Source organism: Rattus norvegicus, chromosome 17, assembly GCF_036323735.1.
Source record: "Rattus norvegicus strain BN/NHsdMcwi chromosome 17, GRCr8, whole genome shotgun sequence".
NCBI lineage: Eukaryota > Metazoa > Chordata > Mammalia > Rodentia > Muridae > Rattus > Rattus norvegicus.
In genome coordinates, this window is record NC_086035.1 from 8654076 (window position 1) to 8681343 (window position 27268).

Here is a 27268-nt window from a genome sequence, read left to right on the forward strand (position 1 = left end):
AGTGGGCAGACCCACAGCCCAGCTGCAGTGGGCAGAACCACAGCCTAGAGCTGGTATAGGAGTTCGTGTGATCCAGAGACTGGGGCCGAGAAGGTAAGGGGTAATAGGACATCTCACCAGCGTCAAAAACTGGGGAAGTGCTCACGCTAACAACGGTGGCAAATCAAGAGCACACAGGCATGAAACCCGAAGGGGACCTCGCTGCATGCATCTGTGCAGTCTGCACAGAAAATAGATAACAACTGCACTGTGGCCCAGCGAGCCGGATGGAAAGCCGTGCTTCTGTGTTCATGAAGAGGCCACGAAGAGAGGGGAAGGGAGGAAACAAGAAAGGAGAACACAGAAGAGCTTATCACGTAATGGTGGGTACTTAGAAGAATCAGAAAACCCCTCGCTTGTGGTCATCGCTGCAAAGACTCACAGGCAAAAATCCGGACAGAGTCGACCTTTATAGAAGGGAAAGGCCCTGTGAGGACTTTTTACATGTTTCTGTGTCTCCACGGGTTCAAGGAAAATGGTGAGCAGAGTAAGCGGACAGCACCCCAACAAAGACATCGAAGCCAACATCATGAATGGGCGCCGAAGAGATACCATGAGCCCCAGAGGCGAGGTCCTGAGAGATCCGGGCAGGGGTGTTCAATCTGAACCTAAGAACATAAATGAAGGGCCCTGGCCTCTCCTTGAGCAAAACCGTGCAGTGGTTGACAAAGAGGAGGGGTGAAGTTTCCAGCGATGAGCTTTTCAGACACGGTGCCCCTCCCCGTGTGAAGTGTAGGCGGCGGACTAGCACGCAAACCAAGAGGGGCCGCTCAGAACTCTGGCTGCGGGGTAAACGACACAGGGTTGAAACCCACGCCACAGCCACGTCTTCCGGTTCCGAAGGGAGTTAGAAGCGGAGGCTCCGTGACCCAGTGTAGGGGAACGCTAGGGTGCTGAGGCGGGAGTGGGTGGGCAGGTGGGGGAGCACCCTCGCAGGGGAGGGGGGAGGAGACAGGGGGTTGGGGAGGGGAAACTGGGAAGGAGGAAAACAATTGAAATGTAAATAAATAAAATAATCGATAAAATGCCAGAAATAAATAAATAAATAAATAAATAAATAAATAAATAAATAAATAAATCTTGGTTCAGCAAACCGTTGTCTTCTTTCCACACAGTGAGGTCCCACTGCCCTTCGTTAGCAAATGAACGGGAATTCTAAGCTGGGGCACTGAGAAGGCCCAGAAAGGGTAGTTCCAGAATCATCAAGTTTAATCCATCCAGAGAGCACATCTCATTTAAGGGCTTCCGTACTTCCACAGGGAGTACACTTGGCAAGAAAAGATCCCCACTCTCCACCCCTTCCTAGAATCACCAGAGGTGGCCTTGGCTAGGAGGAGGCCTAGAATCTCTCTGACCCTTAGCCAGGATGGACACAGCCCAGAAGACAAAACTCTCCCCAGCTGGGGCTCACTGATCTGCACAGATCTGACACCAGGCCCAGGCTGCAGAAAGTCTCTGAGAACTCCCCCCAACCCCAAAATCCTGGCCAACCAACAGGAGCTGTCAGCAGCCACCTCAGTGACTCACAGGACTTGAACCGGGGACAGAGGGGACTGATTGGTGCTATTCAGATGCACCTTTCTTCCAGGAGGTTAATTCTGGATTATTACGCAGAAGACAAAGGGAAAAATGTGTGTGAGGCTTCATTTTATAATGCAGGTTTATTTAGCTGGATTCTATCTGGTCTCAGGGTGCCTACAGCTCTTGTAAATTATGTTGGCAGGACATAGGAGAGCAGGCCAGCTGAGGAGCTTACATCTTGCTATGTCTTCAGATCTGGGCAGCAATACCAGAACTTTATAATATCCTCTCGTGCGGCCAAGAAAACACAGACAACTCCTGTGAGGTAGGCCAGGGTGGGGGGGAGCAAGAGAGAAAGAGAGGCCGTGGAGATTCTGACAGAGGAGCCTGACACACCCACAATGATGGCTGGGTCATCTCCTTTCGTTCTTCCAGAAACACTTGTTCCTACGTGCCCGAATTTCACATGAAGCAAACAACGAGGGCTTGAGGGGCAGAGGGCAAGGCTTTGAGGCCCTGCTACGGTCACACAAAAGAAACACAGGGCTACACTTTATCTCTAAAATGGGGGCGACCCAGCGCATGGCCTCTCACAGGGATTAAGTGGTTAATGGTAATGACACTCGATGGCCAGGGCAAATGCTCTCTTAAGTGATTGTTTGACGAGTTCCCCAATTGACTGTCCTGAAGTCCATTCTGTCTTCTCCTTCCTCCGAAGATAAACAATGCCGTGGACTCCCCAGCTGATAATTGCTGAGGATTCCAGGGTTTTACAAAAGAAGAAAAGAAAGAAGAAAAAAAAGAAAAAGAGATGTCTTATCAGCTTCAAATCCAAAGTGCTGCTGTAGCCTCCTCACGGCTCTGTTAGAGACAGCAGAATAACCGAGAATGGCCCCACTTAAAAGCCTTTTCCACACACCACCTCCCTGGCCTGGGGAATCTGTTATCTCAGGAGGGAGAAAGTTAAAACAAATGAATAGGGGCAGCTGAAAAAAGACAGCTCAGGCCTTTTCTTCTTCCACACAGGCACAGCCAAGGTAGAAAGCTGAGTCTCCCATCAGGGCTTCCAGGGTGAGGGACAGGAGCATAGAGCAGCCACTTTGACCCTGGTAAAGTCGATGTCTCTATGAGTGGCGTGTTGTTTCCGTTTGCTACAACTCTAGACAAGGGCCCTGGGCTTCGGTTGTGTGCCAAGAAGAAAGTGGCCCACACTCGGCCACCTGTTCCTCCTCCTGAGGAGGCCACGGGAAGTTCGGTCAGAGCACTGCAGCAGAGTCAGCAGCCTGCCTGGTGGGAACAGCTGGGGCATGGAGAACCCGCTCTGCCTGTCTTAAAGGTGATCAGAGAGTGGGAGCCCCACAGATCTGTGCCTCTCTCTGAAGTCATTCACTCTCTTGGCCCAGCAGAGCAACACTGAACTCTTGTGAGTCCCTTGGGCCTAGTAGGGCTGCTTATCAGACAGGTGTCCTGAACGCTCCCAAGGCAGCTCAGTGGCCTGGTTTTTAGAGAGCTATGCTGCCACAAAGAGAAATGTCAACCTGTTGGAATTCTTCTGGAGGGCTCATGAATGGAGACAGGGTGGCCATTTGGCTGGAGGCCATTCTGAGCACAAAGGCGGAGACCAGCTGTGGCAGGTGTGTTTAAAGTTTGTCTTACCTTTGGTGCCCCCCCATATTTCATGATGGACAGTATTGTGTGGGGAGGCACGTTCAGTCTGCTGTGATTTTCTGTCAGAAAGGCTAGAAGTAAAAAAAGGAGGTACTGGGTGGGAGGCAGCTTTTGTGCTGAGGTAAATAGCCAGTTGCTCCAATGCTTTCTTCTATTCATGTTCACGGGGCCAGGAGGGTAGACATTTACTGACTCTCCTACGTGTTCCTTCCTCTCCATAAAAATCTGAGTCCTAGCTCAGTAGGGTCTCCCCCGGCCCCACTTGGCTGCCCAAGTTCAGTGAGTCCTTTTCTTCTCTGAAAGCAAAGAACTGTGTTTCGGGACTCTTGGCCACGAGGCGTTCTCCATATATATTGCTCCAAAAGCAGTAGGCACGGAGGAGAAAACACCAAACGGGTTCTTCTACCTTAAATTACAACAGGAGCTGGGGGGTGGGGGTGGGGAATCCACTCAATTAGATCATTCTATTCCAGGGTTTCACAAGGCCCCAAGACAAAGAAAATTACTTTTTGATGGCTAAATTAGCAACAGCTACTGGGTTGATTATCAGCACGTCTATGGCGTTAGAGATGGAGCATTAAAACCCGTTTTGCCCTCTGATCAATTTAGGAGAAATTCATTCACAAAGAAAACCATGGGCTCTCACATCCCGCTTCCTCTCTGGGGCAAAGAAAAGGTATCTGGGATGTCCAGTCAGTGCCCATCAAAGACCAGGTAAATAAGGTTCAGCGAGTGGGGGCCAACTGTTCTTTGTGGCTTCCCCGTGCAAGGCTCAGGATTGCTGCTGGTGACTGAGCGGACAGCGGCGTGGGCCTCTCTCCAAAAAGCCCATGGAATGAAGAAACCATATTTCCAATGGGGCCAAGGACCACCAGTGGGACAACAGTGGCTGGGGATGGGGTGTCTCAGCCCTCTCATGGAACCCAGGAGAAAACCCTGCTTCAGACCTCCCCATACACAAATGTACACACACCCAAAATAGGAATGCAGGCACCACGGTGGCCCTGTGCATGGCCTCTAGCTCCAGAAACGTGGAAAGGTAGCAGATAGTCTCAAAATCAGGCTGGAATCATCGGTCCCATACCCAGGGTCACAGATAACCTAGAGAGATTTGATGCTTTGTCCTGGCGGGGGGGGGGGAAGGGGTCCCATTTTGCTAGAGGCTGCCTGTGGAAATATTCCATGGGTGTACCCAAGCTGACATCCAAAGGGGAGAAGTCATGGCTCTCTCTTTGCACCAGAAGTTCCAATACACTTCCTTTGGACCTCTGGCTGAAGTGTCCTGTCCAGCCCTTTCATCCAGATTCAGAGAGGCTCTGTACAAAGGGGCAGAACCTCTGCTCAATGGCAAAATATCTCAAACCACGCAGGCAGCGTTAGCACCGCTACATCAAGAGGTCTAAACCATCAGAAGAGCAGCCTTGTCCATCTCCCCAGAAGCGCTCTTACACATTGGATCTGTGCCCAGCGAGGATGGCCAGAGGAAGCTAAAAGAGGGAGTCGGGATGTCCCCACCAACTGTCAGGAATCTTTTCTACCGAGGCAGGGGATCTGGATAGATTTCTGAGCATGTGGACTGAGTGTTCTACAGCGCTGTAGCTGTCGTCCAGTCAGATAAGGGCCCAGGAAGCCCAGGATGTGCCTGAGGGGTCATCGGGGAGACAGGTGTTGGTCGCCAAGCCCTGTGACCTTGGGCCGAATAGGAAACCAATTCAGTCTTAAAGGATTTTTGGCTGTGCATCTCCTCCCATCGCGTCAGCACCACCGGCGGCCAACAGGTGGCAGGAGAGCTTCGGGAAGCGCTCACCTGAGGGCCATGCTGGTCCCCCTCACTACAGCCGGAAGAAACCAAGGTCTGGCTTTCACAGTGCTTGAGGAGGACTGGAACCACCGGGGGCTGGAACAGCATGGGAGAGATGCAGCGAGCCTCTGTGGAAACAGGGCCTTCGCTCTATCTCTGCCAGGCACCGGCGGCGCACAGCTTCCCCGGCTGGGAGCCACAAATGGAGCGCGGGGGACCCTGCCTCATCCCAGCTGCACCCACCCGGCCAACCCCTGGAGCTCCAGTCCAGCGGAGCTCCAGTCCAGCGGAGCTCCAGTCCAGCAGAGCACCCAGCTTGTCCTCCCTGGATCAGGGGAGAGAGGGGGACGGCGGCGGGTGTGTGTGTGTGTGTGTGTGTGTGTGTGTGTGTGTGTGTGTGTGTGTTAATTATTTATAAAGATACAGAGTCGGAATGGAGGTGACTGGAGGTGAGACAGCCCAAAGATAACGGGGTCCGGACTGTCATCAGGCACCCCCTTCTTGACTGCTACAATCACTGATATAAAATTATGAGTTTCGTTTTGGGTTTTGTTGTTTTGTTTTGTTTTTGTTTTTGTTTTAAATCCGAATGGCAACCGTGGACTTTTCCCTCCCCGCGTTTTATAAATAACTAACATTTCCTACCACCAAATTCCAGAGGGAACCCCTCGGCATGGCCACAGTACTTTATGATGTATCGCCCCACGCGTTAGACAGCAAAAGGAATCCATCAGCTTTAATTTGTTCTGCTCTGGTCAGAACTGAGGTCTCTAGAAGCCGTCCATATACTTTCCAATTTTAAGTTTGAGGACGCTAAACTAATGATGTGAAACTAATGTGGTGTAACTCCAAGTGCCCTCTCTGCCAGTAGGAAATAATTTCTGCAGAGCTTCTAAAAACCAAACCAAACCAAACAAATAAATCAAATGGTTTTACAATGTGGAAAAGCCGAGAGCCCGACTAAGTTGAAGTCCTGTTTGGGGGGAGGCCCGCGGCTCGAGCAGCATGGAGCCAGCCAGCGGCTCAGTCACTCGCAAGGAGGTTGCTGGGCTCTGGGTGTCTGCAGCTGGGAGCAGCGCTCAACTCTGGCCCAGCACGCCTCAGGAAAGCAATCTGGGTCACAAATTCAACATGACAGTTTTAACAAATACGATTTCAGCTTTTATATTTGGATTTAGGAAGGGGATGATGGCCTTACCCGGAATCACTATTAAATAGTAAGCTTATAACATGTTTGCTGACGGCGATTCAGACCCTGCTTCTAATTAACTTTAAAGCATGCTGCCGATCCTGCTTATGCCTGCTTATACCGACAAGGAAAACAAAGCTGGCTGCAGGGCAGACTCAGTTGGTCCAGAGGCAGATATAAGAACTCATACAAAATGGACAGGGTTTTGTTTTGTTTTGTTTTGTTTTGTTTTGTTTTTCTCCCTCCCTGAACCTGCCAGGAGAGCCTTTAAAATTCAAGCTACTTCTCAAAGATTTACAAGATTTTTTTTCCTCCCTTGACCAATTAGCATATCATTTTTTTTTAGTATTTTAAAATAGGCTGAAAGAGGCAGCTTCAGTTTTAAGACTACAGACTTTTTTTTAAAAAAAATGAATTTGCTTTATTATGAAAGCGCGGTGTTTGTTAATGAGAGAGAATTGGCTGCGTCTGTCTACCGGTTTGATTTTAGCATCTACTGGTCATTTAGCCAATGTAGAAAGCAAATAAATATTTCCCCTATGTCAGTTGTTTTTATTTTTATTTTTTCTAATTTCCCAGAAACAGCATCTCTTTATTATCTGCGATGGACTGAAATGAAAACCGCTTTTTAAACGCTGCAGGTTTTTATACCTGCTAGAATATTTAGAGCTCGAAGCGCGAAGTGGTACGTTTCGTTGTACCTACATGGGGTCTGACCTGACTACCTTATACTCGGGACTTGCTAACATACATCCCTCTGAAAAAGACAAGCAAGAGACCGTAAGAGAGAAGAAACAAATAGTACCTAGGAATGAATGCCTTGGCTTCCAGCAAGCGAGAAGTTACTATTAGCCCAGTGTTTGAAAACATTCATTTTGGAATTAACCAAGACTCTAATAATACAACTGTCTGTTACCATATGTCCGTGTGGGGTTAGGGAAAGAGTTCACACAGCGCCGAGTTTGGCTTTATTCAATAAATTTAAGGTTATCTGAGTCGGCACTGGTGACTGAGGTCAGATCACTCAGTACTCACTGGCCCAGCAGAAGGCAGTCGTCTCGGGGAGCTTTGGGCTCTGTATGTGCCTCTGCGTTTCTCAGAAAGCAGGGGTACAAAGGAGACGCCTTCTATGCTGTTGTTTAAAAATGATTATGGCTAATACCTGACCACGGCTGATTTTCCTGTCCTTCCCCACTTGAACGTCGGAAGCATATGATCCGCCCTCCAGATGCCCATTATTAATTGCGTGCCCTTTGATGTCCGAACGTGGATGGAATCTACAAAGGCTTTAACGTAAGAAAATATGCCTCCTAAGAAATTTCCCAAGCCACTGCCTGTGATCTGTGTGAGCCTCTGTTCATTGGCTCTCCTTCATTGGTGGCACTGGGAACATGCTCCAATGCTGGACACTTTACTAAAATGTTCTAGTAAAACGTTAGGAGGAGGAGGAGGAGGAAGAGGAGGAGGAGGAGGAGGAGGAGGAGGAGGAGGAGGAGGAGGAGGAGGAGGAATTATTTTAAGGCTTGTCTAAATCTCTACATGTCATGATGGTACATTTGCTCATTTAAGAAGAATCTATGTAATTTTTTTAAAAAAAGCAAATATTTAAACCTCTATAACTTCAGGAATATACATCACAGAACTATAAAGAATAAATAGATATAGGCAAAGTGGTTTATAAAGGTTAAGCTGACCCAAGGACTAGTGAAAAAAAGGCCTTTACAAATATCTATATTGAGCTGATTTTTTTCCCCAAAGACAACTTCGATTTTTAAAAAGTTTATTACGAGGGAAATCACGAGCTATATGCACATTTCTCTTCCCAGGCAGAAGGCAAATAGACACGCTGCTATAACGTGGCTTCTTGTGTGCAGTTTCAAAACAAATAGACTTCTGTCTTTACAAACCATTTATTTGAGGGGGGGCACTGATTTGAAGAAAAAATTTCCCCTGCGAAGAAAAATTTGTAAAAAGCTACGTGTTCAGATTACTCGACCCACCGCCTATCATAACATCTTTATACACCTCGAGGATTTAGCATAGTGAAGGGGGAAAAAAAAGAGAGCAAAGAGGGCGTGAGGGCGAGCCCAGCGCGGCTTGCATGGATGGCTGCTTTCCTATGCAGAGCTCAGGGATACATCCATCCAAGAATTATTTGTTTGTCATGGAAAGAAAAACACGTTTGAGACACTTGCATTGAATTCTTGCACATTTGGGGGCTAAATCTTTTTTTTTTTAACCATTCGGAATGAGACATGTTAGCAAATTTTGTATTTTCGAATATTAGATTTTCTGTCCATGTCTGGGACTCTTTCGGAACCCAGAAGTGAGCAAGAACACTTCTGGGTATACATGGAGCTCTGCTGTGAGTCAACCAAAATCAAGAACTTTTAAGGAAAAAAAAATTTCCAAAAAGTAAAACTTAAAAAAAAATTCGCATATTTTTAATATCTAACCCAACTTGGTTCTATCAAGTCATCAACGTCCCTTACCAGGGAGAACTGGCCGGGTGACTCACCGTCTACAAAACTGACCAGTTAAAGGTAAAGCAAATATTGTTTAAAACCATCCTGATCTAAAGAACTGGAAAACCAAACATTTATGGGCAGGAATCTTGGAATCTCCAATCCTGTACTGTTTGTGGGGTATGCAGTCAATGGGGGGGGTCCAATTGTTCAAAGATTCCCTCTGCCAATAACATCATGGCTTCTACAGTGCTGCCTTAGCCCTGCGTAAAAACTCTTGGGTTCCCAGTAAACCTAAATATGTACGAAATTAAAACTGAAACAAGGGACAAGTCCAGTGTTGCTCCTTTCGAAATACTAATTTAATAACTCTCCAAGAAATAGAGTGTTTTAGGAAAGGCAACCCAGATGTCAGCATATAAAATCGGGCTATAAAGTGCCCTTCAAATATATTTCAATCATTTTTAAATATTTACATTTAATAAGGACAAGTTTTTATGGCAAGAGAGAGGTAATTACACTTATCATTCATGGAAAAATGTAGTTTTAATGGCTTGTATATTGATTTGCAAAGGTGAAATAGTACCCTAAAATATGTCACTGTCTCTCCCCCCACCCCTTTCTGTTTGGCAATTTGGCGCTTTTGCAAAAACAAAATATGTAACGCTAGCCGCGCGGCTGGTAAGCAGACACTGCTGTTCGGGCATACTCACAGTGAACCCTCTTCTCCAAGCCTCCTATGCTAACAAACCGAAACTCCAAGAATTTGTGCTTTGGGGAATAATTATAAGAATCTTATCTGACTTTTATAGCCTTTCCTAATGAGGCCATTTATGGGGCAAACATCAGCCCCAAGGACTGGTATCACCGTGATCAGGGCCTGGACCCTACTGAAACTTCCCCCTCCTGCTCGCTCTACACAAAAGCATATCTTATCAGAGGGAGCCTGTTGCAGGCAGACCACAGCTTCTGAAAATTCACCAGGGGTCAGACTTCAGACCAGAAGTCAGGCAAAATCAGGTTTGGCCGCTGTGAGCCAGTAGCCTGTTACAACTCAGACCCGTGGACTTCGGGGAAGAGAGGGAGACGTGAGTCCAGGAAGGACCCAGGCCTCCAACCACAGGGCTCTTCCTCTTTACAAGGAAGCAATTACACGTTAGGGACCTCGGCGTGTAACATGACTTAGGCCTTCTTGACTTAGCCCCAGCAGATGCTCACCTGTCCTTGGATACCACCTCCTCCTAACAGCCTCTTTATTCCAGTGCCTTAACATAATCCCAGAGAAAGCGCCTTAATTTGATTAAAAGTGATTTCAGATGAATCCATAAATAAAATCCTCTCACCTCTAACGGGGAGGGCAAAGGGCTTTGCATGTCTGGACTAGGCAATCCTGAGCCATTCACAGGAGCTCTAAGAAGGGCAGACTAGAGAAATAAACAAACCATTCGGGACAGCGTTTCAAAGTCCGCCAAGATACAATTCCCAGTCCGCGACTTCTGACTTCATTTTGGGCAACCAGGCTGGAGGGGGACAACCTTGGGGTGGGATGACAGGGGTTAGGTTCGCAAATGACCTAAGGTGGGTAAATATTTGTAAAACATTTTGAAAATTAACAAGCTATGTGAGCACCCCGGCTACAGAAAAGGCCTCCATTCTGTTGCTTAGGAAATTTTAAGGGGAGAGTTGATATTTGAGGCCCAAGACAAAATGTGGCCTGAAGGCGCAAACCCCTGCGAGCTATGGCCAGACTCTGGGTGGCAGAGGGCTCCATAAAGAACACTCTATCGCGAGTGAGTTTGCCTAGAGAGCAAGGAATTTTTAGTCTCATTCTTGCTGTAACCGAGCAGCCCTTCGCCCTGGGTGAGCCCCGTGGCATTCCTGCCTCCTGGGAGCGTGAGATGACCTCTCATTTCTGGGCAGGCTCTCAGATGCCCGAAATAAAGCCAGAGCAAAATGGCTCCTCTCAGAAGGTTGCCGCCCCCACCCCCTACCTTTCCCAAACGGGGCCAGCAACATCCAACCCCTGGAAGAGAGCGAGGACTTGCGTGCTGTTGGGTTAACCCTGATCTCTTTTGTCTGAGACAGGCACTCTAACCACAAAAACAACTCTTGCCATTGGCACCGCTTCCATCACCATAGCAACTGGCTTCTAGAAAGGCTGAGGCACTGGTTTGAGATTCACAGCCAAATGAACATTTCCACAGCTCTGGCTGCTCCTCACGAGTCTCTACCCTTCCTCTGGGATCTTCAGGAGCCCAGGCCTGGTGCAGCTGGATGGTTTTCACAGCTGGACTCTCTGCCCGATGACCCACGCTTCAGATGCCACCTCACCACCCCAGCTGAAACAGGTAAGCCTCGGGAGGAGAGGAAGCAGGAAAAAGAGTCCTAGCCTGCTCCGTGAGCACACGTAGGCCTCACCGAGGCAGAAAGCATCAAGATGGACTCTAAACACAGAGTCAATGGGATCAAGATACAAATCAGCGCTAATGCTGGCAGCCTGGTGAGGAGAAAGGCGTTAAGGGTTCCAACTGCCCAATTTAACCAACTAGACAAGTGAAGGTTCCGCCACTCGCCGACCCTAGCAAGGGGATGGACGCATGAGAAAGTATGCACACTTCTACCTCAACAATCCCCAAAATGTGGAGACCTTTGGGACACTCAGGCTCAGCCTCTGGCCCACAGAGGTGAGACTTGGCAAGACATGGAGAGGCTTGGCCTAAAATTTGGCCTCTTGGACACGCCTTTGGCTGCGTTAGTCTGACGAGTTAGGCGAGAGCTGTTCCCCGGCTGTCTGGGTCGGTAACAATCTGCAGTGAGGGCCTATTCCGTAAACTCAGAGAGACTGGAGATGGGCTATTAGCCTCAGCTCCTTTCATGTGAAATTACTTCTACTTGCACTAATACGCCATCATTTGAAAGCCTTAACCCAAGTGGACGGCGCCCGTCCCAAGCCAGAGCCCGGACCCAGGCAGCGGGTCCATGTGCTAGCTATTACAGGGTTGTTTGGGCCGTCCCCAGCCAGCATTTGCTGCTGCACACTGAGAACTGCTGTCAGGAAATGTCCTTCTCTAAATTACATAATTAGAGTGTTGGGGAGCATAGTGAAGGCAGATTAGGACATCACTTGTTCTCCATGCGAGCAACGATTCCAAGCACATAAGCAAACACTTAAGCTATGCGAATGGTTTAATATTGATTAAACAATGATCTCCAGGTCTAAACCCTAGGCATGGTAGGTAGAAGGCGCTGGAAGGAGGAAAAACAAAGAGCGGGCTTAATAGTACGCATTGATTTACAGAGCAGTGCGCACTTTGACCTGACAGATCAAAATCAGGATTTGCAATGATTACCTGAAATAAAGTCCAGGGTCCCACCCCCTCGAGCTCGCAGTGGGGCTGGGGGGTGGGGGCTAAAACAGTCTAGGTCAGGGAGGGTCAAGTTCTTCTCTCAGCAAGACCAACTTCTCACCCCCACCCACTTCCAGAGACCGAGACCCAGGCGAAGTGGTAGCTCAAATTGCATTTCATTTATTGTCTCTAACTACGGGCCACAGACTTCAACTTGATTAGAAAATTATGCCAATGCTTCCTGAGAAGTAGAGACCCAGCCTTCACGAGGAGGTGAAGGAGGGGATTTTCCCGCATACACCTGGTTCTTCCAAAGGAGCGTTCCCATCGTTGGCAGTGCCTGTGACCGTACATCGTCCCGGTGCCCAAGCAAGAGCTCACCATGCGGACCAGCTATGACCAACAGGCAGGCTTCCTGCTGGGAGGCTTGGAGAACAGACAGGAGCCCCTTGACATAGTCCTGGGGTTCTGCCCTGGTTGTTCCTAAGGTCTCTGCTGAGGTGGGGGTGGAGAGGCGACTGTTAGCATCCTCTGAATCCAGACTTGCCGGCCAGTTCAATCACTTCCTCTTGGCCCAGCCTTTGTGCTTTTTCTCTCTGTCCCTCAGCAGAAGACGGAATGAGAAAGAGGCTGAGAGACACCAATCACAATAAGTGCCAAGTGTCTTCCTCTCGCCCTTCACACAAAAGCATCACAGGCAATCCTCTGTGGTGGGCATCATTATTCCGTTTCGTCCCCATGATTGGATCACAAGACTGAAGCTCAGGGAAAGTAAGCTGCCCCAGAATTTGCCACATCAAACTTTTGCTGATTTAAAAAATAACCATGTAACTCCTAATGTACATATACTAGGCGATATACTAAAACTTTGAAGAATTGGCTATGGCGTCTAATGTGTCTTTCATTGATCATTACAACGATGGTTTTGTTTTTTTGTTTTTTTTTTACCTTAAATGAATGGACTGAGTCACAGGTGGGCTAAGTCATGTGCTCTGGGTGGCATCCTGTCACTAAGATTCTAACTCTGTCCCTCTGGCTCCAAAGCCCTCATTTCCAATCCATTCATAGAGCTGAAAGCAGTTCTTAACAAAGGAAGGGCGCAAACCCCTCACGCCTCACATCTGCTATAAGCCTCTGTGGCGGGACCCACCCGTGGAACTGAGGGTGATGTCTGATGCAAGGCTCTTCTTTGGGCCTCACACCTGGGACCTGTTGTAGTTTCAGGGGGTCAGACTCCATGCTGGCACGGTAGAGGCATGGCCGAACACGAAGCAGAAAGCAAATGACAAATGGTAGCGACCTTTTTACTCTCAAAGTGACATACAAGGCCACACCTCTGAAGCCACCCACCCACCCACCTCCAACACCATCAGCAACTAGGGACCAAGCATTCAAATGCACAAGACTCTGGGGGGAGCTTTTTCCTTTAAGACACTGAACTCTCCCTGGTCACTCACACCACTGACTCTTGACTCAGACAAGGGCACACACATACTTGGCATGTACTGCCCACTGGCTCAAACCCCTTCAAACACGAGGGCAGCTACTTGGTGGGGTCAGAGTAGGGTGTTGGGGGGAGGGGTGCTGGGATACCGTCAACCACCCCAAGTGGTTTCGAACCAGCATCTCACATCTCTAGGCTGCTTTGCCCTGTCTGTAAGATGTAGATAATTATATTCCTGCTTCCACCTTCTCATTTCTGTTTCGCTTTAAGGTGAGGCGGGGCCACGGAGCGCAAACGCAGACAGCAATTTCTGAGTCAGGATAGAGGTAGATAAATCAGATAACATTTTCAAGCCTGACAAGAGCAACCCGCAGGGGCTGGAGAGACGACAGCCCAGCAGTTGAGAACACACACTGCTCTTGCAGACGATGCTAGTTCGGTTCCCAGCACCAATATCAGACAGATTACAACTGCCTGTAACTCCAGCTCTCAGGATCCGTCGCCCTCTTCTGGACTCTGTGGGGCCCTTACAGTCGTATGTATAATCCAAAGATACACATAGACACTCTTAATCGCTCATAATAAAAAATAGTTTTCAAAATTAAAACATGTAGAATTAATGCACCCCTGCCCTCAAGACATTTTCCACTAATGGCAGGATAGGCTGACTGCCTCAAAAGGCCCAATTCTTTGAGTATTCCTGCCCCTGAGCTGAGCTCCCTATGACGGGAGGCATACATAAAAGACCATGACTGGTCGTAGGTCATGAGTAGCTCTGGGATGGTGCCTCTCAACCATCCTAACGCTGCAACCCTTAAATACCTTATGCCACCGTGATCCCCAGCCATAAAATTATTTTGTTGCTACTTCACACCTGTAATTTTGCTGCTGTTCTGAATCGTCACGCAAATATCTGATATGCAGGATATCGGATACAGGATCCCCCCAAAGGGGGTCCAGAACCACCGCTCTAGGAAGAAAAGGCAGGTGGTTTTGCTCCAGACCGTGAGTGGTGTCTGTGTGCACAGGGAAGAAGCAATGGGCTCCTTAGCCAGCTGGACCACTAGGCTGAGACGCTCATAGGGACATAGGGACGTCATAGGGAGCTCAGCTCAGGGACAGGAAGGAGGCGCCAGTAAGTCCCTCTTCCACCGAGGACTTTGGCATCCCACTTGGCCCACCTGCCTTTGGGCTGCTCTTGCCGGAAGCAGAAATGCACGGCCATGCCTGAACAGCAGGAGCCCAGGTAAGCCACCCTAGGTGCAGAAGTGGCCTTGGCCATGGGAATTCTTGTCTTCCCACCTGCAGCTAATTGCAGCCGCTGCTGAGGGACAGACCTAATTATACAGAAGTATGTGGCTCCTGACCACCTCATATTCCCACGTAGGAGGCGTATCAGGTCTCTGCTCCAGCCCACTCTTCCTCAGGAGCTCTGCTGTCCCCAAAGAAGTCCTTCTCTAGGACACCCTTTGGGGGTCACCCCACAGCACTGTCTACTCCCCCTTGGCTTGCCACACCCGAGGCATTTAGCCCTTACCCTTCCTAATGTAAATATTTAATCCTATACATTTCGGATCTGCCTGTCACCTGGTCCCTCCTCCCCCAAGAAGGGCTTCCTGGCAGGCCCAGACGTGAAGCTAGGACTCTGAGGGGCTCTTTTCCAGCTCAGAGCTCTCCCCCTGGAGATGACTGTCCAGAACTGGTCTCAGTGGTGACAAATGCCAGCCTTGGTCTTTGCAGTTGTGCAACTGAAGTCTGTGTGCTCTGAGGCTTGGTTCCCTGACCTGGGATATGGATCTTGGGGGTGCCCACACCTCACACAGATTTTTGGATATAAAAGGGACTCTACCGGCACCGAGAAGCTGAACTGTGAGCCACGGGCTGGCTCTTTGCCTCAACACGGTCCTTTGCCTCCCCTCCTCACTCTAAGGAACGTCTTGTGTCTGCCAGCTCATCCCGGCTGCTTCCGTGATGCAGAAGCCTGGGAGGCAACATGGAGGACCAAGCCGGAAAGGGACTTAGTTGAAGGCAGGGCCTATCTTCACAAATAGTTGAGAGCTGAAATAAGCGTTCATACACCAGAGAAAAGGAACAGCGGGTGGGGGCAGTCCAGGGCTGCTGCTAGGGCTCAGCGTGCTGTTGGAGCACAGGACAAGGACCTTTGAAAGTCAGTCTTTCAGAAGACAATATGGACGGATTTCTGGTTACCGCTAGCTGCCTATGCAGACATGGGACGGCCTGTGGGCTCCAAAGCTATGAGAATGGCATGCCCAGTATCATTCTAAGTGCTCATGACCCCTTAGAAGGCATATTTCTGTCCCTGCTGGACAGTTGAGGAAAGAGAGGTCTGGGGTTCAAAAGGAGGACTGGGAGATGCTTTAGCGGGTATAGGATGTTTATTGTATGCCAGGGTTTAATCCCTAGCACCCCCCATAAGAGCTGTTGGGGGATTGGTTTGGGCACTGTGTGTTCAGATGCTTATTTCTAAGCCCTGACATTTAGCTGCAGTCAGCAACTAGGCAGCATGGTCAAGCTTCTCCGTGGTCAAGCTTCTCCGGTCTCAGTGTTTGTAAACACTGTCATCCATCACCTCTGATTGGTTAATAAAGAGCTGATTCAGCCAAGAGCTGGGCAGGACTTCCTGATCCCAGTCTAGGGGGTCACAAGAAACAAGGAGGAAGAGAGAGAGGTGGGGAGACCATGTTGGATAAACAGGCAGATCTGTCATGGAGTCACAGTGAGAGAGCAGCCGTAAGGGCACATGTGGACCAGAGCAAACCAGTGTAATGCCACGCGGCTGAGGAGAGGCTGGGAAACGGGAGCCAGAGAGGGTTAGAATAGCTCAGAACCTGCCCTGCGTGGTGTCTGCTGCTTATTGATAAAAACACCAGGTCTTGGTATCACTGATTTGGGAGCTAACACAGGCATAGAAACGCCCTACAGTTATCAGGAGCAAAATGGGGCGTAAGAAACGCTCCCCTGAAAATGCGGGCAGCAATGCACCTCTGTAACCCAGGTGCTGGGAGGGGAGACGTGGGTAGATCTTGAGGGCTTGAGGACCAGGAGGTCTGGCCAAATATGGCCAGCTTTGGGTTCATCAAGAGATCCCATCTGGTAAAAATAAAGTGGGATCAACAGAGGAATACAGCTGACAACAAGCTCTGGTCCTGGCACATGTGCACACACACACACACAAGCTAAAATGTCTTACCGAAGGCTACACAGTGAGGAAGTGCTGGATCCTGGCCTCTCTGTCCCCTTGTCCTAAGTGATGATGTCCAGGGCATGGTTCTCTAACACGGACTAGGACAGGTACACTGTATATGACTGTACAACTCCCCAACCAAAATACCACCTAGGAAAAAGGTGCTGGATCACTACAGAGCACCAGCAAGCCCAGCCTGCGGGGATTTATGCAGGAGGGACAGACAGGCTGGAGGGGCCCCTTCTCACCAGCCCTGCATTGAGAGAACCAGATTAAAACCAAAGGTCAGGGGTGGTAGGAAGCACCAGGCACAAGGGTGGTACTGGCAGAGCAGGGAAAACTGCCTCGGAGGACGGAGAGAGCTGTAAGAGACTCTGGGAAGTCTTCTTGGGGTAAAAGATCTATATTCAAGGATGATGAGGATTTAACAAATGGCTCTGGGACCCAGGAGAGGGGTAAGAGAAGTCCGTTTGCAGAATTGAGAAGGTACGGATGCCCATCGGAAGAGGCCGGGCTTGTGCTTGGAGGAAGGAGGGTGGGTCAGCTGTGACATTAAGCGTGTGGCTGGCCACATTAGAGCAGCCAGGTTCGAGGGCTTCAATACCTTTCAGAAATGTCAGGTCAGTGTTGCAGGGGCCTAGGAATGGGATAGACAGCGAGCGGTGCCTTCACAAAACATCTTCACAAAGCAGCAGCAAGAAGAACAGAGCCAGGCAGGGACCAGCCGTCCCTCATACGTGACAGAGAGCGGGATGACACATATTCACCAAATTAAAAGTAAAATAAATCTTTTAAAAGCATCGTGTAGTATTATAAAACAAAACAAAACAAAACAGACGCGTATACACAAGGTGGTGGTGGAACCTAGAAGATTCCAAAGTGTCAACAGTGATGATCTCTGGTCTGATTATTATTATTTTTCTAGCTAGTGCCTCTAAAATTAATATATAGTACCTAAGCGGGGTACTACTTCTAGAACAAGTTGTCATCGATTGTGACGATTGGCCTATTGTCAACGTGACTGGATTTGTACCTGTGAGGGAATTTCCAGAGAAGATTAATTTTCAGAGAAGTTGAGCCTAGAAATCCTACCCTAGAAATGGTACCATCCCTGGGCTGTGGTCCTAGACTAAATAAAAAGGAGAAAACCTACCAGGTGCCAGTGTCTGTCTATCTGTCTATCTGTCAGTTCCTGCACATCTCCTTTCCCCCTCCCCTCCCCCCCCTCTGCCTCCCCTGATCATTTCCTTCGAATTTTTTCTATCCACCCCCATCACCTGTCATTGTAGACTATATGTCCTTAAGCTGTAAGCCAAAATAAGTCCTTTGTTCCTTCCACTGCATTGGCCAGGAATTTTGACACAGCCCCGAGAGAAATAATAAATCAGGAGTTAAGACGAGGAACACCCAAGACACTAGCGCCAACACAGGACTCGTTTTGATCTTCGACTGACCCTATTCACCACTAAGCAAGCTAGTCCGTTGTATCCAGTCAGGTTCTAGTGTTCACCAGACTCTGTCAGCTACAGCAAGGCTCCAGCGGCTCCCTTCGGGAGAGAATGTCGAACGGCTGACCTGTGTGTGGAAGGCGGCCACTGACCTCACACTTGTGGAGCACACCGGAGCCTCACGTTGGTAGGAGCCAGCCACGGTTCACTACAGCACCAATCTATTATCACACTTATTCCCTTGTGAGCTGATGATGTTACCGCACGGAGGCTCCGGAAGTACCACGGAGTCCTCCATGCCCTATGGGCATGAGGAACGGGGAGCATGGAGTGCGTGGAAATTGGTCAGCATGCTGGCCTGGCCAAGCCCAAGATCAAGGCAGATGCCACGACTGGCAGGTACCTCACATGCTGACCACCAACAGAGCAGCTTGGGGTGATGGTCGACCTTGTCCTCCTTGTCTGTAGTGAGGATAAGGGTGTCTGGGGAACAGTCACACGTAACCTTCTGAGGGGCGTGAGACTAAAAGGAGGGGGAGCTGAGATTTGAACTCGGAGCGACACCTTCAAGAGATTAAGACCGATGGGCTCTTTAACCTTGTGTCCTGCACCCCTTGAAGATCAAGAAACTAGTAGCCCTGGGATCCAGATGGATACAGCACATGAGCCTGGGTAGCCATGCCCCCTGCCTTCCCTTGCTTCCACACAATGAGCTGGCAGCAGCCCCTCAGCCTTTCTGTACTAAGGAACTTCCTTAAAACCAGGAAAAATACATACATACATGCATGCATACATACATATATACACACATACATACACACACATACATACATTCACACATACATGCATACATGCATACACACATACATACATACACACATACATGCATGCATGCATACATACACACACATATATACCTACACACATGCATGCATGCATGCATGCATACATACATATACATACACATACATACACACATACATACATACACACATACATACACACACACATACACACACACACATATACACACATACATACATTCCTTACCTGTTCCCGAAGCCGCTGGGTTGCCTGGATTCACCAAGGCACAAAGGCTCCCTCCCATAGTGGGGTAACTTAGCCCTTCTATTAGGGTGGGCCTTGATGGGCGGGCCAGTGCTGGGGGAAAGAGGAGAAAAAGGGGGACCGCACTGTGCAGGTCTCTGTTGCCGAAACCACGAAGCAAAATATTTTCATTCATGAGTTCATCCAGCCTAAACATGCATCTAATCCCTGGAAACTGACAGTTCAAAACGGATCCCAGGTGGGGGCAGACAGAGCTCTCAGTTCAAAGACAGAAGGGCCAGACACGACTGCTTATCGCACAGTGACCATCAGCAGAGCCGAGGGAAGCCCAGGGCTTAGTGAATCCAGGCCAGCCAGAGACTGCAGTCTCTGAAAAGGTCTCACGCCATTGGCTATCGACCTGCCCTCTGGCCCTTTTGTCTAGGCCCAGGGCAGAAGGACACAGAGGGGGCCCTTCTGCTTGGTTGGGGAAAAAAAAATCAACTAAGACTATTTGGTGTCTAAATGGTTTCGGATGTACCTTCTACCCCTGCTGACTCCTGCTTTGTGCCAGGAAGGGTCACTGCTGCCCAGTGGCCATGGAGAGGAAGGAAGGGGAGACAGGAGTGACCCAAAGCATTCTCAACATCAACGAGGCTCATCGACGAGCAGGCAGCCTTGCAGCCAAGCAGAATGAGGGCCAGAGAGGAAGGTTTGGGGCACTCTAGGGCTCCAGGGCCAGCTCTGGGCCCTCACTGCCAGGACCGGCTGTATTCTCTCCCCGGAAGGCTGGTTAGAGTGAGGAAGATCCCCATCGATGTTTCCTGGACAGACAGTGTTTACACAATCCAGGATTTGTAATCCCTTCTGGAAGACAGGGTTGCCCTAGGGACTTTGACTAACAGTTTTGAGAGAATACCGGGGAGAGCTAGCCGTCCATCCCCAGAGGCACTCATTTCCACCAAGGCAGCCCCAGCCAGGCTCGTGATCCTACAGGAGTCATAGATCTCTGACCTGAGATGCAACGGGAAGGTCTCTGAAGCCGCCTGAGTTGTGCAGCTCGGCCCGCTCCTCCCTAACATGATGGCTGGACTGCTAAAGACTGAGTGTGGACCCCAGAGAACATTCCACACCCTGGTGTCCTTCCTCCCGTGCTCAGTACCCAACATGTTCCCCTTTCTGCTGGGCTATCCTTTTCAATGAAGAGTCAAGGGGGTCTCAGAAGAGCTGAGGGAAGTCGAGGGGGTGGGGATCCCGGAAAAGCTGCAGGTGTCTGGGTAAAGTTGAGCTACTGTGTTTCACAACACCAGGTGCCAGGCTAGGAGCCCAAGGTTTTCCATTCTTGCTCTGATTAGCCCTCTCCCCAAAAGGCAGAGTCCCATTTTGCATAAACGGCTATCCTAGATCACACTGGGAGAAAATGGGAGCCCAAGAGACACCCCGAGGCTTCCAAAGTTACTTAAAACCATAGACAAGGCCCTTGAGAGGGAACATTACAGGTAAGGAATTGTGCATCGAAGGCTTAAACACTGGTATCATGTGGGCCGTTCTACCACCACATGCCTCCATATAGTGAGAAGTCAACTTCACACACTCAATACCTTGCCTGCTGTCCCACCTCAATACATGGTCACAGTCCTTCACATACCAAGGAGAGCACAGGAGGCAGCCATCAAGCACCATGAAGAGGAGGACAGGGAGGAGGAGGGGAGGAGATACCCTTCCACCTGACAAGCATACGAAACCTGCTACTTCCCTGGCATTGTGCAGCAAGATCAACCAGGAGAAAGACCGAAGAGAAAACAGAGCCCCGGGTTCTCGTTTGACTCGTGGCTATGAACTCGGTGATGGTCAGTTTGCCCTTCCTTCTGAGGCTGTTTGTGCCTGTGACATGACAACCCTGCTGACCTCATCGGCTCATGCCACCAAAGACAGAGCAGCCGCAGGGACGAGACCGTAACTGGACTTGAAGACTATGTCTCCTTATACAAGGTGATGTGCCCTCTGTGGAGCTCCCCACCCCCCAGAGTCACCCCCTTCTCCAAAATGAAGCCCCAGGGGGAAATGCCCAGGACAAAAATAACTGGTGGAGGTTACTGCATGAGCTCAGCCGCCCAGTCATAACCAGCCCTGGGCCTGTGCAAGGTTCAGAGAGCTTAGATCTGCTCACCCGGCAGAAGTAAGGTGTCAGCCATATGTGCGCGTTCTGGCATTTTAGAAGCTACGGTTCCGAAAGCGAGCAGGTGAATCTGACCTTAGCGAGTCTATTTTCTTTAACCTAATATATCCAAATATTACTCTAATCCATAATAAATGTTTCCAAGTCAGTAATGAGATATTTTACATTCCTTTGGTGCTAGGTCTTCACACGAGCGTGCGCTTTCTCCTTAAAATTCATCTCGACTCAAATGCCAGACTTTCCCCCAGCTCCTCGGTTAGAATCTATACCTCATAAAACATACAGTTGTTCAAGTAAGTTCATTTATTCAAGCTGGTCTCCGTGACTTAAAAGTTTTTTCCCAATAATCTCTGAACTTTTTAATATTTTTTTTCTCCCCTTGGCCCTGTTGGCAGGTTGTAACAATTTCTTTTAAATCTGAATCAACTACAATATTTTGATTTTGGTTTCTGACTCTCGAGGCAGGGTTTCACTGTATGGCCCTGGCTGTCCTGGAACTCACTCTGTAGACCAGGCTGGTCTCGAACTCAGATCTGCCTGCCTCTGCTTCCCACATGCTTGGATTAAAGGCGTATGTTACCACCATCCAGCCTCAACTGGAACCTTTAAATGTTAAACTTTAATTCTTCAGGGGCGGTTTGTCATATTTTATATGCTCAAAAGCCTCAAGTGACTAGCGGGGACCATCCTGGACAGGGTAGGCTTAGATGTCCCAGGATGGACAGTGAGACCTGGGGAGGTACCCTGGATTGCTCTCTACCCTCACAGCAGAAATGTACCTCTTTGGGGTTGAAGAAATGGCCCAACAGTTAGGAGCACTGGCTGCTCTTGCAGAGGACCTGGGTTCTGTTCCCAGCACCCACATGGTGGCTCACAACCATCTATGACTCCAGCTTCAGTGAATCCAGTGCCCCCTTCTTACCTCTGCAGGCCCAAGGCACACATATAGTACATGCAAGCGAAACACACACATGCTAAGTCTTAAAAAGAATCGTCTCTCTTCTGTGGGGAGAGGAGCAGAGTCAGTAACTCCATGCAAGCCTCTTTTCTCACAGCACCCCCTGTTTCTCCAGCTCCATTCTAGAAATGCCCCAAGCCACAGAACGAGGCTACCGGGACCAGAAGAGCTCCCTAACGCTGTACATGGAAGAGCCTCCACTCACAGCCCAAGACCTTGCTCACAACGATGGATCTTGGAACATCAATACGAAGATGATGGCAATGTTTATCAGTTGCTTCGTTAAGAACAGGAGTTGGTGTTTGATCATTTCCGCAAACATGCCAGGTTTACAAAGGTACAGAAAGCAGGGGGTGGGGGTGGGGTTGCTACCAAGGAGGACTACAGAGAGCAGATCTAAGGACCCAAAAGTTACATCCTGAACCATTAGTATAGTGTTCCCTGAACTCAGAGGACGGCTGGCAAATCACAGAACAGAAAATTTAGAGACAATTTGGTGTTGCCGTACAAGTGGGCTGTATACGTTATTGACTTCTTTAGAGAAACCACAGTGCAGCAAATTATGATGGAAAAGTGTCCACACAGGACAGCAAGACACAGCCAGGAGCCCTATTTCCCTTGGAATCCCTTTGAAAACCAAAATGTGAGACTCTTATGATACACTCACTGTATATGGGTTTTAAAAACAGCAGCAGAATTGTCAAAGGTGGAAACAGACATCGCTCGCTTATGTCTGGTTCTGTGCTGCCTGGACTGTGGACACACTGTGTGCTTGTCCTGTGCCGTCTGACTTCCTCGGTGTCACAGAAGCACCACGCAGGCAGGGCTTCTCTTGCAGCTGCTGCATCCCTGGTGCCTAGCAACAGTGTCTAGTACTTAGTACCTGGGAGGGATGGAGAGGTAGAGGGATGGAGAGGAGGAGTAGATGGAGTGGTGGACAGATGGACTGCAAGATGTCTCCTAAGTTCATGCTACCCTTTTGTTATCCAAGAAGTATTCGTTTTTCTGCTGACACCTGCCCCGTGTTTTGTACTAACACATCTTAAGAGGGAAAGTTCTAGATAGCCAACCTTAAAGGAAGCCATATGTCAGTCACATGCCAGCCTCAAAATCCTGAGGGTCCCCAGTGTGGCAACTCTCTCCCCACGCACAGCTATGAGGTTGTCCGTCAATAAATGTGTCCCTGGAACACACAAGCACACAGGCAATCAGGTCCTTCTGTACTACAGTAGCCAAGCAACCAGCCTTCCCACCTCAGGTGCCTGTCACCACAGGCCGATAAAACTCCACAGCCTCAGAATGGCCTCTCTTGTCTCAGAAGAGCCATGGCGCGGGCCTGATAGTCCCACGTGACCTGCATGTGGTAGGCTGGAAAAAAAACGAAGCTGCACTTTCAGCAACATTTATACCTGTGTTTAATTTCTGCTTAATAAGACAAGTAAAGCGCCCTACCTAAAGGCCAGTTGACTGCAGGACACATTTCCGGATTAACAGCTCTGTTAGAGATGTTTCCAGCCAGCCCATGACCCCACTGTGATGGTTATAATTACATCCACATAACGTATAAATCTCAATATACTTTTAATAAGCAGTTAATGCTCTGATATAAAATATTTACATCTCGACCAAATTCATCCCGCATTGAGTAGCCCTGGTTTACAGAGTTATTAAAACCACTACCATCAATCAGTCTTCCAGCTTAACAGAGAGCTAAGCAGCTAGAGGAAGCCTCCCCTTCCCCTCAGCACAGCCATTCCTCTGGGAGATTTAAAAACACCAAGCATCTTCTGCCCGCCCTCCTCCATGATGGACAGGACTCAATAGCAAATCAGTTCCTCCCAGTACCCAGGCTAAGAGCTTGAGGAATGCGTGTTCCTCTTACCTCCAGCATTTTACCGGCTTATGAAGTGGACCTACAGTGTGGGTCCTTCAGACATTGTCCCTCTGATGCGGGACAGCTAGGTAAAGGATTGTGGGTGCAGAATGCATAATCAACTCAACCATTCCATCGCTGCCCAAGCCTGACCCCGGCGCTAGGCAGTCTGGGAAACCTTTGTGAGCAAGCCCTCTCCCTTCCCCTGCTCTCTGCCTCCCTTTCGACAACATGAGCCCCATGAGATCCCATCTGCTTCCATTCACTTTGGAGTCTCTAGCAGCCAGATCCAGGTCCGGTCTCCAGCTAGCACCAGTGACTGCTTGGACGTATGAGCCGGCGAGTCAACCGATGGCCCAGGTAGGAGCAGAAGCCCGCCTGACTCCATGCAGGTGGTAGGCTCGCTGACACCAAGCACCGCCCAAGGTAGGGCCTGTCATGCTGTCTCCAGACTGAGCATTTCACAGGGACCCACAGGAGCTACTACAGTTTGAAGCGATAATCCAGTTAATAATAGGATTAGTTCAGGCACATCCCCTAAACCATAAGCTTGAAACCTCTACCTGGGCAAATGTTTGGCCAGACTCTGCCAGGATCTCTACCCTCACCAACCACAGGTCCTTCCCCAACACACACAGTCCCTTGGCTCTGACGAGCCAGCCGTGGGGGCGCAGCCGTGGGGGTGCAGCTATGGGAAGCATGGGGCACAGCCGTGGGGGTGCAGCCATGGATGGCATGGGGTGTAGCCATGGGGTCATAGCCATGGGGGCGTGGCCATGGGGGTGTGGCCATGGGGGTGTGGCCATGGGGGCATAGCTAGGGATTTGAAGATGAGAAGCCTGTCCCATAAGCCCTGGCGTCCTCGGGGCCATGAGTCCCCACTGCGTAACCCTGCCAGCCCCCTCCATAATACCACCTGCTTCTTCCTGTGCCAAGAAAGTGATTATATGCACACAGTGGGAAAGGGTCCCCAAGAGGACAAACTCCAGCGGCTCCAAACTGACAAGTGACACGCGGTAGCACCCGGGGAAGCAAGTTCTGGGACTCTGCTGCGTCCTGCATGGGACACCGGTGCTACCTGCCATCTCAGACGCCAGGCACATCTGGCACACATGCTTCTGATATCCAGTGAAAACCCCCAGTTAAATCCCCTTAAAATCATACACCCACTCTCAAGACCCCATCTCAGAGCTGTGGCCATCAAGAAGTTCTAGAGGCATGCGGAAGTAAAGAAAGCTGAAGGCCAGATGTCAAAGGGATGAAAATGGTCAGGGGGAAACTGAAGTCAGGGAGAAGCAGACGTATGATCAACTCCAATTCCTCCCCCCCGTACCTCCCCCCCTCCGCCCTGATTCCTAACTCTTCCAGATACTTGGCCTATCAGAACCGTGCCTCTCTTAGGATAGTGGCTACTGGCCACGTTGACGGCCACCCTCATGGTTAATAAAAACTGGAAGCTTCTCAAAACCACTGAAGGAGCTTTGACATAGATCCCCTCCAAGGTAGGAGGTCACCATAGATTTCCTAGACAGGGCCCAGTAGAGTCCCAAGGCTCCCTACAGATGAAAGATGAAAAGGTAAGTTTCAGAGAGACTCAAGGTGAAGAAGACACAGTGGCCTGGAAGGACAGGTGAGCAAGGCAAAAAAGGAGGGTGGCCTTTAGAAGCTGGCAAGAAAGTCATTCCTTTTCCTGTTCCTTCAAAAAGTAAAGCTGTCCTGCTGGCACCTTGGTCTGAGCTCATTTTGGACTTTTTGACCAGAAATAAACCAAGAAGATAATAAATTTTGTTGCAATAAGTCATTAGAGCAGCCACAGAAATTTAATACTGGTTTTGGTACCAGAAGTGGAGTAATGTAATAAACACTTAGTCGTGGGGACATAGCTTTGTTATCAAGTTATTGCATGGTCAGAGGAAGTTTTAAAGAGTATAATAGAGAAACGAATTTCCCTGGAACAGATTATTTGTATGAACTAATCCTTAGGAACTCTGCTAAGGATGGGCCCAAAATAAAGAACATGGGAGAGAAAGCCGAAGGCACATTGGAGATGAAATGACTTATTGTAAGTAGAGACTGTTATAGATGTGGGTGCACTGCTGGGAGAGGCTCAGAAGACAATGGGGAAATATTACTGAAAATTGGAAGAGAGGGGGACTCATCCTGTTATATGGAGTCAAAACCAGTAGGTGAGCTCCCTGGGACCATAAGGGCCTCTGTGAAGCAACACTAACAATCTAGTTGGGTATTTAAGCAAAGCAGGCATTACGTACCAGCAATATGTAATGTTATCCTTGCTGTTCAGGATAAAATAAGGTACGGTAGAGTCAACAGAACCTAAAAGACATGTTGCTAGATAGAAATGATGCAAGGTGATTTAGGGAAATCTCTCAATCTATTGAGATGGCAAAAACAGCAAAATGAGATTTGGTTTTAAAAAAAAAATGCAGGTGTGGTTGGGCCTTAGCTTGGAGCTCAGAGCAGTCAGAATATTCAGCCACACAAAAGGCTCTTTGAGGGGCAGCAAGGTGGTCCAAGGGTAAAAGTGCTTGTCGCCAGGCCTGATAACCCACATGTAATGTCTAGGACCCATGTGGTGGGAAAAGAGAATAGACTTCTGCAGATTTCCCCATGCCCTTTACATACATACGTACCCTGGCGCGCACGCACGCGCGCACACACACACACAGACACACACACACACACACACACACACACACACACTTACCCCACGAATGTAATCTTTTAAAGTTTTAACGGAGAGATTGTGTAAACTCTGGATTCCTTTGATCATCTCAGGAGAAAATAAGCAAAAAACAAACAAACAAACAAACAAAAAAAAAAACCCCAAACCTCAAGTAGGAATGGCTGATCCAGGAATGGAGCAGGAAGGCCTGTGGGGAAACCTGCAAAATTTTTATGACTATTAAGAAACACTGCCAGGTTGCCCTGATGAGCCCAGAGACCAGACAGATGAAAGAACTATTGAACTAACTCCGAGGCTCTCCAAACAGTCAACAGACTGATGAGAACCCTTCTGCCTTGCATACTTCCTGAACGAATCTGGATAACTCAGTGTAGACACTT

At 49.1% G+C, this 27268-nt stretch overlaps 1 long non-coding RNA gene across 1 annotated transcript; it reads left to right on the top strand.

The window, feature by feature from the left end:
* The first annotated feature begins 10556 nt into the window (after positions 1-10556).
* LOC134482673 (uncharacterized) lies at positions 10557-12911 on the top strand. Its single transcript, XR_010059064.1, has 2 exons — positions 10557-11031; positions 12638-12911. It is a non-coding gene; the product is annotated as an uncharacterized LOC134482673 (long non-coding RNA).
* Positions 12912-27268: the final 14357 nt, after the last annotated feature.